Source organism: Rattus norvegicus, chromosome 4 (assembly GCF_021556685.1).
Source record: "Rattus norvegicus strain SHRSP/BbbUtx chromosome 4, alternate assembly SHRSP_T2T, whole genome shotgun sequence".
Classification (NCBI taxonomy): domain Eukaryota; kingdom Metazoa; phylum Chordata; class Mammalia; order Rodentia; family Muridae; genus Rattus; species Rattus norvegicus.
In genome coordinates, this window is record NC_141537.1 from 127,102,671 (window position 1) to 127,118,459 (window position 15,789).

Here is a 15,789-nt window from a genome sequence, read left to right on the forward strand (position 1 = left end):
TATTTGCTTTTAGAAACTTTAGCCAGAATTTTTAATAGCAGCTGTACATGAATGCTCTCTAGATTCTTAGATTAGTTGTTTGTATTATGTGTGTATCCTGCACTGAAGCACACACACACAAACATGCACACAAAAAATTAACATACATACACATATACCCACACATGCATACAAACACAAACACATACATACAAACATATACATAAGCAAACATGCATATACACAAACATGCTCCAGAAATGTATAAACATATACACAAATACAGCCACATATATTACACATATACATACATACAGATAGACAACACATTCACTTACATGTACATACTCAAAACACACACACTAATAAACACATGGCCAAACACACACATACATACATACATATACACACAAACATACATACAAATGTATTCTATATATACACAAAAATACACACATATGTATACATGCAACTATATATAGAGCAAATATACACATGCATGCATATGCACAAGCACATTCACATACATATATACAAATACAGCACAGATAATTAAACACACACATGCACATGTACACGCAAACATGCACACAAATACACACATATGTATAAACCCAAACACAATCACATACACATGTACAAATGTACATGTACAAATATATGGGCAAACACACACACACACACACACATAGACACACATGCACACAAACCATTTAGGATTGGATAACCTATCAGAGGCTCACCCCTGGAGTAAACTGGCTTTCCCTCCCTCAGCAATCATTGACTGCCTGTAGCTCTTCATTTAGGGGTGTGGCCTTAAGAAACTACATTCAATTACATAGGCATGTCAATTTGTGTGACCATTTTACAGGTTGAGATTTGGTCGCTGCAGCATCCCCATCATGTCTAGAAAACATTGTCTCAAAGCAAGTGTCCTGGTCCTCTGGCTCCTACAATCTTTCCACCCTTTCTTCAGAAATGTTCCCCAAGTTTTAGGTATAAAGGTGTATTTTTATATAGCCACAATTATAGCCATCTGGTATTTCACAGAGAAACAAAAGAAATATACTGGTGGAAAGGCAACACGTTCAACAAATGATGGTGGAAAAATTAGATGCCCATGTGTAGAAATGAAAGTGGACATAGATCATAACCTACACTTTTTTTTGCACAAAACTAACTCCAAATAGATCAAAGACCTTAAAGAGAAACTACTAGAAAACCACATAGGCAGAACCTACCTGTAGGTGCAGGAAGGACTTTCTGAACAGGACTTTGTTCACTAAAGGATTGAGGCCATGAACAGGACTTCGTTCACTAAAGGATTGAGGTCAACAACTGACAATCGAAACCTTCTAAAGCTAAAAAGATTCTGTTCATCAAAGAAAACAGTCAGCCATAGTTATTTCCACTTTTTTCACAATAGCTAGAAGGTGGAGATAGCCTAAATGCCCTTTATCTGATGAATAGTTAACGAAAATGTGCTACACATACATAATGGGGGGTGGGGTGGGGATACCCACTTTAGATAAATGGATAGTAGAACATAGATGCTCTGTCAGGGGTAGGAGAATGAAAATAGGTGCATCTCTCCATGGGTGGGGGTAATTCAGAAGGAGGGGAAAGAAAGATAAATTACATCAGAGATATTTGAAAAACATTAGCGAAATGTTCATTATTTTACAAGCTCACATAAGAAGTATGTGTGTGTTCATATGTGTGTTTAGTTCTAATAAAGTTATAGCACTTGGAGTGATAATGCTTCACCAAGAAGGTATAAACTATGGAACCCAAACCCCAGTACGAGGCATGGGAAATCTCCCTTTGAATTTTTGGTTAGAGGAGATAAAGAGAATCCCAAAACAATATGGGGTAGTGCTTTTGTCCTTGGCTGCCTCCCAGAACTTGAAAGCAAGACTCTATTGCTAAAGGTACCACATATTTTGGACCCAAACCTTTGAGGAATTGAGCTGGAATTGACTTAAAAGCCTTCTCTTGAGGACATCGAAAGGTGTGTGCAAGCCTCCTTGGGAGAAAGGCAACTGATAATCCTATGTAGCTGTAAAGTCTGTGGACTACAATGACTAGCCAGGAAAAATAGCCCCAGTAGTGCAATAGTGGCCCCTATATCTTTGGTAAACAAACAGCTGTCTAGTTGAATGTAAATTCCATTCGATTGGAGGGAATTAATGCCTGCTACTGTAAACCCACCAATTATTATGGCTAGTGAAGTCCTGGACCCTAGAGAACTTACCACAACCATTTTCCTAAATCAGTATAGCTTCTAACTATATGTGTTTGTTTGTTTGTTTGTTTGTTTGTTTAGATTTGTTTTTGTTGTCTTGGTTTGGTTTGAGACATGGTTTTGTTGTGTATCCCTGGCTGTCCTGGATCTCAGTCTTATAGATCAGGCTGGCCTCTTACTCAGAGATACTTCTGGCTCTGCCTTGGGTACTGGGATTAAAGGTATGGACCACAACCACCAAGCTACTATATTTTAAACAATTATCCTTGTATCCACAGATAAGAGGCTTCTTTTTGCAGTAAGGGGACTGCTACAAAGATCACAACTTGTCAAACTTGTAGGTAATAAGTGACTCCAGATTTCCTTCTAGACTTGCTGATGAGCACTCTAGAGTCTAGACTCTGCACAGAATCCTGTCTTTCCTCTCTTCCCACAAGTCACATGCCTTTCTATAACTCTCCCTCCCTAACAGTTTTCCTTCACAGACAACTCCTCCACTGAAACCTTTCTGAACACAATGCTTTCCTGTCATCTACTCCCCAAAAGGAACAGAGCAATGTCTCTAGACAACCATATGTAAGTCCTACCATGTGCAGAGAGAAGATGAAGGTAGAGAAATTTTTTCCCTTTTTCCAGCTAGGTGTATGTATAGAATATGAAACAATGGGCTGTTTTCATAAGACTGAAGAAATAATCATGGGCCAGTCATAGAGAGTATGTAATCAAAGAGAAAGAAAAAGGTGAGTGTAGAAGAGAGGAAAGGAGACCAGAGAGTTGGAGAGAATGGAAGTAGAGAAACCAAATAAGAGTTGTCAAGAAGGGGAGAAAACGAACCACCCAAAACAACAGAATTATGATGGAGGAACTGAAGGGGGAACTATAGTGTCCTCCTCTATCCTATTGGATGGCATTGGAGCTTTCTCTCCAAGAACCAGGATCCATGGTGCTGGAGTGACATCTTAGTTATAACATATTTGTTTTGTAATTGTGAGGACGTCAGGTTCAACCCCAGAAACAATGTGAAAAGACATATTTTGGCAAGTACCTGTAATCCCAGCAATGGGGAAACAGAGACAGACAGAACCCTGGAACTCATCAACCAGCCAGCCTCTGTGGTAAGATGCAGGCCAATGAGATTTCAATCTACCTTCTCACATGAAGTCCAACCTGGGGACATGCCTATGAACATAATAAATCTATACTGTCCAATGTAGGAGCCACTAGTCATATGAAGTCACTTGCCTTTAAATTTACATTAATTTCCATTAAATACAATTTAATGCATCTCCAAAGCATTCATCAGCCGGTAGCTCCATTTTGGGAAGCAGGTGGAGAGTCTTTACATCATCACAGTAATTTAAGGGACTATGGTGTGGTAGAAGAGGTAGAGAAGGGTAGAAGAGAGAGGGCCCAAGAAAACCATTCTGCGACAACTACAAGGCTGCTTATTTTGACCTTCATGTCATGGAGGAAAAAATTACATATGATCATAAAGATTAGGAACATGCTTGTCACATATTTGTTCATTGACTGTTCAGTAGTTGTGTTATACAACTTCAACCTTACATTTACAGGAACTAAACACTCTTGGCTGTTTCCAGACAGTCCTTGTCCATGGGGACTTCTATATATCCTGCTGCCTCACCCTGAAAACGTTATGAATAAAAGAAATTACTACACTCTTTCCTTGCATTGTTCCCTAAAATATATAGTATATTGATGTTCCATTTACATTGTATTAGAAAGTATATATGATCTAGACGTGGTTTAAGTATATGGTAGAATCTAATAGGTTATCTATAATGTAGATGTGGTATGGGAGAGGTGGAAAAGTCATAGACCAATCCATTCAGGGATCATTGGATAATTAATACACATGCTAACGAAGATGGGGGAAGACCATGTTATGCTTTCCTTCTAACAGGATGTGTTGACTCAGCACTACAGGATTTGAGGTGGCACAATCCTTTGTTGGGGCTCTATCCTGTGCATCCCAGGGTATTTAGCAGTATAACTGACCGCTGCCCCATGGATGCCAATAGCACTCATCTATCCCCACCCCACTACAACAATGAAATCTTTACATGTCCTTTTATACTGAAGGGGAAAAATCATTCTGGGTTAGAATCATCCATTGAAATGTGATATACAGTGTTCATGACATATGCACATCATCTAAAGCCTGACCATAAAGGTAAGCTACCTCCTGACAAAATGGCCAAGATGACATTTTGTTTGGAGGAACTCATAGGATCATTTTGGCCATCAGGAAGAGGACACCGATAAGGCGGCAGAGGAGAGAATCACTGCCCAAAGGTATAACGTGAAGTGTGACTGGAGATGACTTAACCTGGCATGAAGAACCCACATAATTGTTCTTTCTATAGAGGCATAAATATCCCAACTGTTTTGTTGCAGTAAAATAAAAAAGTAGCAGATCCAGTTTCTGCATATACCCTGGTTGTGCTCTCTAGTTCTGGCTCCGGCGGGCCTTGGAACTAGTGCTATTTATCTCAGCAGCTCCAGGGTACCCCCATCTTCTTTCTGACCTACTGTCTAAGGGCCATTCCAACATGGCACCCTGTCAGACCACCCCACCCTCACTCACAGCTCTCTTGAATGGTTTCTACCGTGCCAGGCATACACATCCCAATTCCATGGTGGGCCCGGTGCATCTGGCCACCATATACTCTCTTAAACTCAATAAAATCACCACAGGAAGAACACATCACACAATATCCTCTGATATGATTGATAAGATATAATTTGCCCATGTAGACAATACAAAATCCTATACTCATCTATCCCTTAAGAATAATCGTAACAACCTGTAATATATGCAGAGAGGAATCTTAACACCCACCAGGTTCTCTCTGCTGCCTCCTCCTCCTCACTCTAGCCTCCTCTGCCTCTCTAAAACTTTTCTCCCACCCATCCTTCCTTCTTGTCCTATTACAGGCCTTGTTCTATCCTGTGCCTGCCTTCACCTGCATAATGATATCAACCTACAATGTTTTGTGTGTGTAAGAATGCTTTTAGAGAAAAATGCATTGCCACAGTCATTTTAAAGGACATCTGAAGTGGGAACTTCTATTTTCTTTGTAAAGTTAGTTATATCAAACTATGTTTTGCAGGAACACATGAAAGGATGTTTTCCTAGAGCAGACATGGGGAAGAATGTTTGTCTCAAGCAGACACAAGATGTTTTGATATAGCAAACACATGGAAGGATGCTTGATGGAGTATAAATATGACCCTCAGACAGTGGGAGACAAGCACTGAGCATTGGTTTAATTTGCTCTGCCTTACTATTCTTCACTAATAACTCATGTGTATTGCTTTGCCTTACACAGCGTTGTTGACCTCAACTTGTGACAATGCCACTATCAAGAGAATCTCCCCCAAGAACTGCTTGTGAGTTTCCTGTGGCAACTTGCAACTTCAGTGGCCTTGCCTTAGGCTGGTTGTCAAGTCTGGTGGTTTCTTCAGTATTGAACTACAGTTGCTGGTTCGTGCCTGGTGTCTGCCTGCCTAGAGGACTGGTCTGCAGCTGCTAAGTTTTATTTGATGTTTGCTACAGAATTAAACTGCTGAAGATCAAACTCGACCCTAAAAAACTATTGCTCAATAGGTCTGCTTTCCCCACACCCTCGTAACTCTTCTCCTCTACTACCTCTGTTGGATGGTCAGCTAGAGGAGAGGCTGAACCCTTATTAAAAAGAGGTTGGAAAAAATTATGCCTATAGACATCTATGTTGTCAAAAGCCTAAATAACTATATCTTTCTCCTCTAAGATTGGTGGCCCTAAATAATACAGTTCTCACTTGAAGATTCCACATTCAGTTCTATTTCAAAAATACATTTGATGATGCCCACACTTTATGAAATAATTCTCAATTGGTAATTACACAGCTTGAGTACAAATACCAATACATTTGTTTTGAACACTTACTATATTCAATAGGATGTGGCATGGGAGAGTTTTGCTAAGAGAAAGAAATGGGAATTATTCAGAATATGATGCTCACATTAGATTTTATGCATGAAGAAAATCACAATTAGGACTAAGGGACATTTTCTTTAAAGCCCTCAGATGTCCAGGCAGTACTCTGATTATCTGTACACCCATTGCCACTCTGTGAAAGACCAGCTTCCCAAAGGAAGGCTCATATGTTATCCTAAGACAAGTAATAAAACTACGCACACTCCCTTCCCCTAGGGCCATGGTCCCAGGTGAGGTTCTTCTAGTCTCTGGTTTGCTCCCTGCCCTGGGAACATATCAGGACTTGTGTGGTACCAGACTGGTAGTTGTCTGATGCTAGCTCCCTGTTCAGGCCTGTGTGGCATCAGACTGGTTATTGTCTCTGGCTCATTTTTTAAGGAAGTGTTAGGCTACTAATCTTTCAGATGTCCATAGGTCAGAACACTGAGTGCAGACATAGCCTCTCTCCTCTCTGCACTGACTCACATGTAACACAGCAGTCACACCTGCAAATACCTCTAGGGTCAGGGTCTCACTCATCTCAATACATTTTTTTTCCAGAAAAAGATAATTTTACATAAATTTTCAGATTGGTCAGCATCAGTTACACATAATTATCCTTTCAGTATTTAACTCTTAAATTTAATAAAAACCTCTTCTTATTCATATTTTTGGTTAAAATTAATTAATTCTCGTGTGTGTGTGTGTGTGTGTGTGTGTGTGTGTGTGTGGGTGTGTGTGTGTGTGTGTATGTGCATGTGTGTGATGTATAGTGATTAGAGATCAACTTCGGTGTCCATTTTACTTTCTACCTATGACAGGGTCTCTTACCTTTGGACACCAGTTCCAACTGACCCGCAAACTCCCAGGAATACTTTTGCCTTAGCTTTCCATCTTCCTTTGGGTGTGCTGAGATTACAGATGCATGCTACAGGATTCAGCTTTGCATGTGTTCTCTCTATCCCAACACAGCCATCGTGCTTGCTTAGCAAGCTCTTTATCCCCTGAGCCACCTCCCCAGCCTCACCAAGAGCGTTCTCTTGTACCTTCCTCTTGTTTCTTAGTCATGTCAAAGGGTTGTTTTGTCCACTTTACTCATCTTTTCAAGCAGCAGGGACTCGTTTTTCTTCACCATCAGATATGTTTTCTATTAATGTTTAGTATTCCTCAGACCTGTTTTCCTGCTATTTTTTTCTGACCAAGGAGAGTCCTGGGCTCATTACCTTTCCATTTTGAGCATATATACAGTTAAGAACATAAAGTGCATTTCTGTCTTAGTGCATCATATGCTCTGATTAACTATAAGAGTGAAATTTTGTTGTGCTCCAATTTCTAACTTCATCTTGGTTTTGTTAAAAAAAATCCACAGTTTGGTTGACCATGTGAATCCCAACACAATGTAGTATTTTTTGATTTTTTTGTGCTTACTATAGACTAATGTTGAGAATACACTTACCATCACTGTCAATGGTTTTATACCAGGACTTTATGAAGATTGAGTCACTTTGTAGGTAGCAATGTGATAATGAAACTGCAGAGCGGTGGGCTGTATGTGGATTCAATGCTGATGCGAGTTGTCAAGCCAGCAATGGATCCTGGTGGATCCCATCACTACAGCAAATGAGCCTAGGGAATAGAAACTTCATTGACAGCCACTGGTCAGCAAGTTTTGGAGAAAGCTTTGGGGAAGGTCAAGGAAAGTAGATACTGGAAAAATATTGATATTATTGGCCACAGCTATGTATTAGCACCAGTGGATGTCACCATGTGACTTTGAGAAACACAGACATGAGAACGAGTCATATATGTTCCTTTTGGTCCTTTTAGTCCTCTCCCTCATCCCCTTCTGGCTGGGGAAGGCAATATGGTAGAAGCCAGAAGTTACCCCTAAGTATGTGATAAAAGAAATACATCAAAGGTGGCAGAAAAACAAGCTAAGATACTCTAAGAAAGACTTCTTGGTTAGAATCTTAAAGAGCTTCCGTTGACCACTCCAGCTGAGAAGTGTCGAACATGACCCAGTTGAATGTAGGGGATCCTCTTCATAGAATTCTTGCCAAAAGACCATTAGAAAATACAGGCAGTGGTGAGAGATATGGGTAGCTGTTTATTTGCCTATATGGTTTTTAGTTTAGGTTAGTTTTAGAAAACAGCCAGAATACAGCAAACACAGTGGCGAATGCCAGCAGCAAACCACTGAACTGAGAATAGGACCCCCGTTGAAGGAATCAGAGAAAGAACTGGAAGAGCTTGAAGGGGCTCGAGACCCCATATGTACAACAATGCCAAGCAACCAGAGCTTCCAGAGACTAAGCCACTACCTAAAGACTATACATGGACTGACCCTGGACTCTGACCTCATAGGTAGCAATGAATATCCTAGTAAGAGCACCAGTGGAAGGGGAAGCCCTGGGTCCTGCTAAGACTGAACCCCCAGTGAACTAGATTGTTGGGGGAGGGCGGCAATGGGGGGAGGATGGGAACACCCATAAGGAAGGGTGGGGGAGGGGGATGTTTGCCTGGAAACCGGGAAAGGGAATAACACTCGAAATGTATATAAGAAATACTCAAGTTAATAAAAAAAAAGTTTTTATTATAAGAGTTCAAGAAATATTTTATCTTACTTCAACAAAAACAGTGTTGCCTGAAAAACAAATACAGATTTGGAAAACCTGGAAATATCAAAGCAGAAGAATTTTCAAGATTGGCAACAGCTACATCAAAGTCAATCGGCAAATTGTGGTTGTACAGGAGAAATCAGCTCTGAGGAGTTTGTTATGGTGAGGGCTTCAGGAGAGGTCTGAGGACACTGACAGCACACCAGTTTACAAGCTTTCCTGTACCTGAAGACTTCCTGCCTGGCTCTTCCTGGCTTCGAAGCCTTAAGGAAACCTTTGTGCCCATAACCCTGGAGGACATTCTGAAGTTTTAACGATACTGTAACTACAAAGTGCTTCCGTGCACCAGACACATGGGGAGTATCCAATTAGTGCTGGCTATTATTTCTAGTACTTTTCAACACTTGCCTCATTCTAGAACCTTCCCTTTGCCATTTCTTTCAAGTTACTCGGCTTCCCTCATTTGATTATTTCTCAGCACAGAAAAGAGTGACCTGAACTTGCTGCTGAATTCTAACACAGCCAGAAGTTCCCTTAGGTTCAAGAATCCAGTTTAAAAGAATCCAGTTTCTGTAAAAATAAAATAAGATAAAATAAACACAAATCAATGCCTTGCTCTATAGGAACTTAAGGCACAGAATTCCATAAAACAGGTTTCCATAAAACAGGTTTATGGTTAATGACAAGTACATGTGCTGTGACCACGTCATTGTTAATATGTCATTGTTAATGTTTGTTTCTATGGCAAACTGCACCAAATGATGACATATTCCCACAAATATCCTGATGTCATAGAGAAAGCAAGGGACTTCTTTGCTTATTAATTCTTGAAGTCAAGTACCTAGTACACCTCTCTGGTGGCTATTATTAGGTGACTAGTAGATCGGGGTGGCTATTATTACTGAAGCATCAGCTTAGCATTGTTCTCATCCGCAGGGTTAGAATTTGCATATTTCTGCTTAATTTGTATGCACAGCTGCCGAGATACCCCACCTTTCATCTTGGTTTACACCATTCATCTGGAATTTCTTAAAACCAAGCTATTCATAACAATGGTCTTGAAAAAAAAACCTTCCCGGGGTGAGAATGTTTGAGTTGAACATTTTAGCAGCATCCTTCACTTAAATAAAAAACTTCAGAGCTCTGGAAGACAGGAGCACTTCTGACTGAAATGGATGATATCATCCACATGAGCTAAATGATTGCAGAACATGTTTATCATTGCATTCTAAATCTGCCTGAAATAACAACCAAGGTTCATCAATATCTTCCTTACTTTTTGTTGAGGGAAAAAAAAAAGATTGTCCTTACCTCTCTTGTCTCCCAAATAAAACCAGAATATTCAATGTTGCCAAAAATGTTTTACTGTCTGTGACAGTAAATGTTTTTCCGATAGGTTGTTGAAATTTGTAGGCTACATAAGAGGAAATTACATAACAACTTAAGCTACCTTCAGGGATCATGATTGGCTGATATGACAAAGAAGTGACTTTATAGAATATAGAATATAGTAATGTATAACTTATTACAAAATGACTATACTGAAATCGCAAGAGGTCTGTGCACAGCCCTTTTTGAAATGGAGAAAAGGTAGTAACAGTTACAAAGAAAGGGGCTGTGATATTCCTAACCTTGGCTTTGCTTAGGACATCATGCGTTTTCCTTTGCAAAGCTCTCAATGTCTTAGTACATGAGCCTCCTGATTATAAGAGTCAGATTCTCTGCAAATGGCAAATGAAATACTGGTGATGAACAAGGTCCACTTGCTACGTAGCACAAGAGAAAGGTCCAGTACTTCAGTTATTTTGTTCAAGTGTGACTAGATTCAAGTTCTTACGTGAGTGACATCACCATATGTCCATTTGCACACTACTCAAGAGTGGTCTGTACTGTTCTTGTTAGACTTGTCACGTCCTGGAGAAAGTCATAATACCACTGGATGTCTTGGAGACAAACATCTGCACATGTCTAGGAAGGAATTTCATGACTGGGCTAGCTATGGAGGGAAAGCTCACTGTCAATGTGGATGCATTCCTTAGGCTAGGAACCCTATCTGAATAAAAAGAGAAAGGCAGCAGAGCCTCACTATTCATCTCTCTCTGCTTCCTGACTGGATCACTGTCCCCAACAGTCTCACTTTCCCACCTACAATGAACTATATCCCCCCAAACTATAAGCCAAAGCAAATCTGTCTTCCCCTAACTTGCTTTCATCATATATTTGATCCCAGCAATGAGAAAAGGAACTAATACAGTCTCTAAAGTTGCATACCTGATGACTCCAAGGTGTTAGTCAGTCAACTGAAAGAAAACAATAGGAAAAAATATATTTCCATTATATGTATAGAATTTGATACAGCTAGAGAAAAATACAAATGAATTCTGGTAAGATAAAGAGATAGTCATTATCCAGCTGCTTTCGTCAATGAAAACCTTATCTGTGTCCTCCCTTCCTCTCTTCTTTTCGGGCTGCGTGGTAGACACAATGGTGAGCCATCTTGGTTCCTACCAAGTATGGGAACAATCCTAGGTGACAGAGCCATAAGTCAGAAGGAGTCTGGGTCCTCTATAACCTGTTTGAGTTTCCAGCTGGATAGAAAGTTTACCTTGGTTAGCCACAGTTTTGGGGAGTTTCTTATCATAGTTAATATCTCTATATTAATAAAATTACCATTTTGTCAGCAACAACTGTATACCTTATAGAGTTCAAACACAGAAAATGTAATTTATCATCAATTTGAAACTATAACCTAAAATAAATATTATGTTTTCCCACAGCTTATGAATGGACAAATATTGAAGTGATCCTGTGTCTTGGTAACATGAGTCTCCACTAATAGAAATGTCAGCTAAAGAGTTCCTCACCGTTCTTACCAAACCTTTGCCAGACTGCACAGAAGTCTAAGGTGCTTCTATCAACCTTTCCATTCCTCTTCCTTTGACCAGACTTCTTTCATGTTTAAAGCTCTCCCAGCTCTGTATCCTCCTTTCTGTCACAGATGCTTTCCTTAACTATACATCTATCAATTTTCCTAATCTATCATCTATTTAATCTATCTATTATCTACCTATTTATCTATATATCATCTATTATCTATCTACCGTCTATATCTATATCTATATCTATATATATCTTTCTCCCTCCCTCTCTCCCTCCCCCTCTCTCTGTCTCTCTCTGTCTCTCTCTCTCTCTCTCTCTCTCTATATATATATATATATATATTATACACACACACACAGACACACACACAGACACACACACACACAGACACACACACACAGACACACACACACACACATGGATAGAGTATGCTTAAAGTCTTAGACAAAGAAGAAGACAAAGGATATACAAATAGGAAAGAAATGTCAAAGTATTTTTATTTGAAGATGATGGGTGAATATATAAAATTCTATAGTTAATAAATTTATTTACCACATAGTAACACACAAAAATCAGCACCCTGCTATATACCAGCAACAAACATATGGGGAAAGAGAAATACTTATTCACTAGTGCTGAGAATGAAAACTTGTGAACCCTTGTGGAATTCAGTGTAGAGATTCTTCAAAAAAAACTATAAATATATCTGCTGTATGATACAGCTATAGCACTTCTGAGTACAAACCCAAAGGACTCTTTATCCTGTTACAGAGACGTTTGCTCATCCATGTTCACTGCTGTTCATAATAGCCAGGAAATGTCAACAGCCTCGGGTATCCATCAACCGATGACAGAAACGAAAATGTGGCACATTTATACAATGGAATACTATCTAATTGTTAAGAAAAATGAACTATGAGGAGTTGGGGATTTAGCTCAGTGGTAGAGCGCTTGCCTATGAAGCGCAAGGCCCTGGGTTCGGTCCCCAGCTCCGAAAAAAAGAACTAAAAAAAAAAAAAGAAAAAAAAAGAAAAATGAACTATGCAGATAATTGGATGAAGCTGGAGACAACATGAGGATACGGGGTAATTGGGGCAGAGAAATAGAAAAGGAAATAGGATGAGGGATGAGAGGGCAGGGTAGAGGAGAGAGTAGGTGGATGGTAACCAAAATTAAAGACCCTTTGAAAACATTATATGGAAGTCTACTACTGTAGAAGCTTCTGAAGATAGGCACATATGCACTTAAAAAAAGAGTCTAATTGGAGTTACACTTTAACATGGGATAATGCTCCTACTAGACTAGCAAATAAAAACTACTAGGAATGGATGTCCCCTTGGGAGTTATTGACCAATGGCATTCCACAAAAATAAATAAATAAATAAATAAATAAATAAATAAATAAATAAATAAATAAATAATAGGCTGTGGCCATTGCTCCTCATTACCCTCCAGAACTTGACATTGAGACTCTATTACTGGAGATAGCCCATTCTTGAGTCATAGAATATTGAGAAATCAAGTTGGTTCTGGCCTAGAGGCCTCATCCCTCTGGCTAGCTTTCATAGTGCTGGGAACTGCTCTGCACAGCACAAAGAAGAAACATATCATTGGTGATACAGTTGCGAATGCTGTAAGCTAAAATAATGACCTACCTGGCAAGATAGGCCCACTAGTACAATAGTGATACAAATGTTATGGGGATAATAAAATACTTTCTGGTTCTCTGAAACCTGCTTCTGTAAGATGAAAACCATATCTATTACTGTTATCAGAGTCAATAACTAATGTATAGAGATAGGCCCTGGGCCTTAGAAAAAGACCCTACTACTAATATTGTGCTAAATGTAGGTGATATTAAACCCATTCCTAATGGCTCATTGGTATACACATGTTATAAGGTCACCTCCCAACTCTCATCAGAGACGCTTCTTCTTATAGTAAATGGAGATTAACAAAGAGAGACCCACAACTGTTCAAGGAGCAGAGAGTAAGAGACTGTAGACTGCTGAGCCCCAAATGGAACACTTATATCAAAATCTGCCTTTCCAAGCTCAGAGATCTTCATGGAAAGGGGGACAGAAAGATCGCAAGAGCCAAAAGCTGTGGGTAACTACAGAGAAAGTGCTCTGGACACTAGCAATAGCACACATGAACTCACAATGGCTATGACAGCATGCACAAAACCTATGAAAAATTAAGCCAGACAAAATTCCAAAACAGAGGAGAGGTGAGCACCACATCCACCCCATCTAAGAACTATGTATAACTATGTATATATGGATATACATACATATAATATATATGTATATATATATGTTTGAATATATGTGTATACACACATGTAGTGCTGAGAGCTGATATGTATACTACATATATACATATATATGTTTCTATATTATGGTGGGTAAAGAATGAGAGGTGAAAGTACAAGGAGTTGAGGAAGGGGGATATGATCAAAACGTTGCATGAACTTTTAAAATAATGAATAGGAATACTATTTTAATAAAGTGAATAAAAAATCCACAGAATTATTGGAAAATATATTACTTCTACTTGATATGGGGCCAGTATCTGGAATATTAGAAACAATTTCTTCCATTGCAACCATCAGGAGGCAACCCAATTAAAAACAAGAAAAGCTTTAAATAGACATTTGTGCAAAGAAGACAGGTATATGGCTGCTGGCCAGTAAATATATGGAAAGATGGCCAACGTTGTTAGCCACCAGAGAATGCAGATAAAGCATACATTGAGATAGGATGCAGATCCACTAAAGTGAGTACAGTCAAAGGACTGATCTTAATCAGACTTTAATCCTTAATCCTCTGCAAGGATACAGAGACACTGGAAGCCATATGCACACTGTTGGTGGGAATGTGAGATTTTCTACCAGTTTGGAAAATAGTCTGATATAAACTAGTATAAACTGGGAGTGGAGGTGGCTCAGTGGGTAAGACTGCTCAGCAAGCATGAGGACTCGAGTTCAAGTTTCCTATGTAAAAAGCAAGGGGTGGTCATACACTCCTATAACCCAGGGCTGGGTGTGGAAGACCAGAAATGAGGATTCCTGAGGCTTCTTGGCCACTTGTGTAGCTCAGGTTTCCGTGAGAGACCTTGTTTCAAAGAATAAGGTAGAGAGAATGATAGAGAAGACACTAGCTGTCTGCTTCTAACCTCTACAAGTACATACACAGGTATCTGTACCACACACATAATAACCATACTTATGCATACATACAAATACACACATATATACACACACACACTCAATTTAAAAATTTTGAATAATCGTAGACTCCCCACATGGCTTCCAAATTCCCCTACTAGATACACACTCAAGAAGGGTGAAAATACATGTCAAAAAGAATCAAATGCTGAAACATGTTTTAACATGGAGGAACATTTAGAACCAGCTATTAGGGGAAAGAAGCCTGTCACATAGGCTATGTGTGCATAATTTAGTTTCCATGAAATGTTCGCTATAGCCAAGTGCATACAATAGAAAGGAGACTGATGGCCACCTGGGATGCTTCTTCAGGGGTGATCAAATTGTTAGTAAATTAGATAGAGGAGGGAATTGTGCAACTTTGTAAATGAAATACAGCAAACTGTACACTTTGACAAGATAGACAGTATAGTAGTGAGTGTCTCGACTTTGAATCCTTGCACTTCTGACTCCAAACCTCCCGTGCTCCTATCAACAACCTAAATTACTCTCCCTAATAAATGAACTAGTACAAGCTCTCCAATTCACCTTAGCACAAGACACACTGAGGCATTACTACTGCTGGAATAAGTGTTATTTATGAAGAAGAAAAAACAAGTCGTTTGGAAGAAACTGAACTTACAAGTACCTCTTACTCTTTTTTGGAATTTTTTTCTCATATAAGCATCTCCACTCTCCACACCCATGTGAAGCATCTCCCTTCTTAATTGCAGGTTGCATCTAGACACAGACAATAGATCCTAATCAGGAATAATCAATCCTTCAAGCTTTAACATTTATCCCTTTGTGTTAGTTCCCTCACACTGTGAGCTCTTAGTGTCTTGGAAGTTTTCAGTCAATCTGAGGCATTTCATAA

At 39.4% G+C, this 15,789-nt stretch overlaps 1 non-coding gene across 1 annotated transcript; it reads right to left on the bottom strand.

Annotated features, from left to right (window-relative positions):
* Nucleotides 1-6,607: 6,607 nt before the first annotated feature.
* On the bottom strand, nt 6,608-6,735 carry LOC120102670 (small nucleolar RNA SNORA17). The gene has a single exon (XR_015687361.1). It is a non-coding gene; the product is annotated as a small nucleolar RNA SNORA17 (small nucleolar RNA).
* Nucleotides 6,736-15,789: the final 9,054 nt, after the last annotated feature.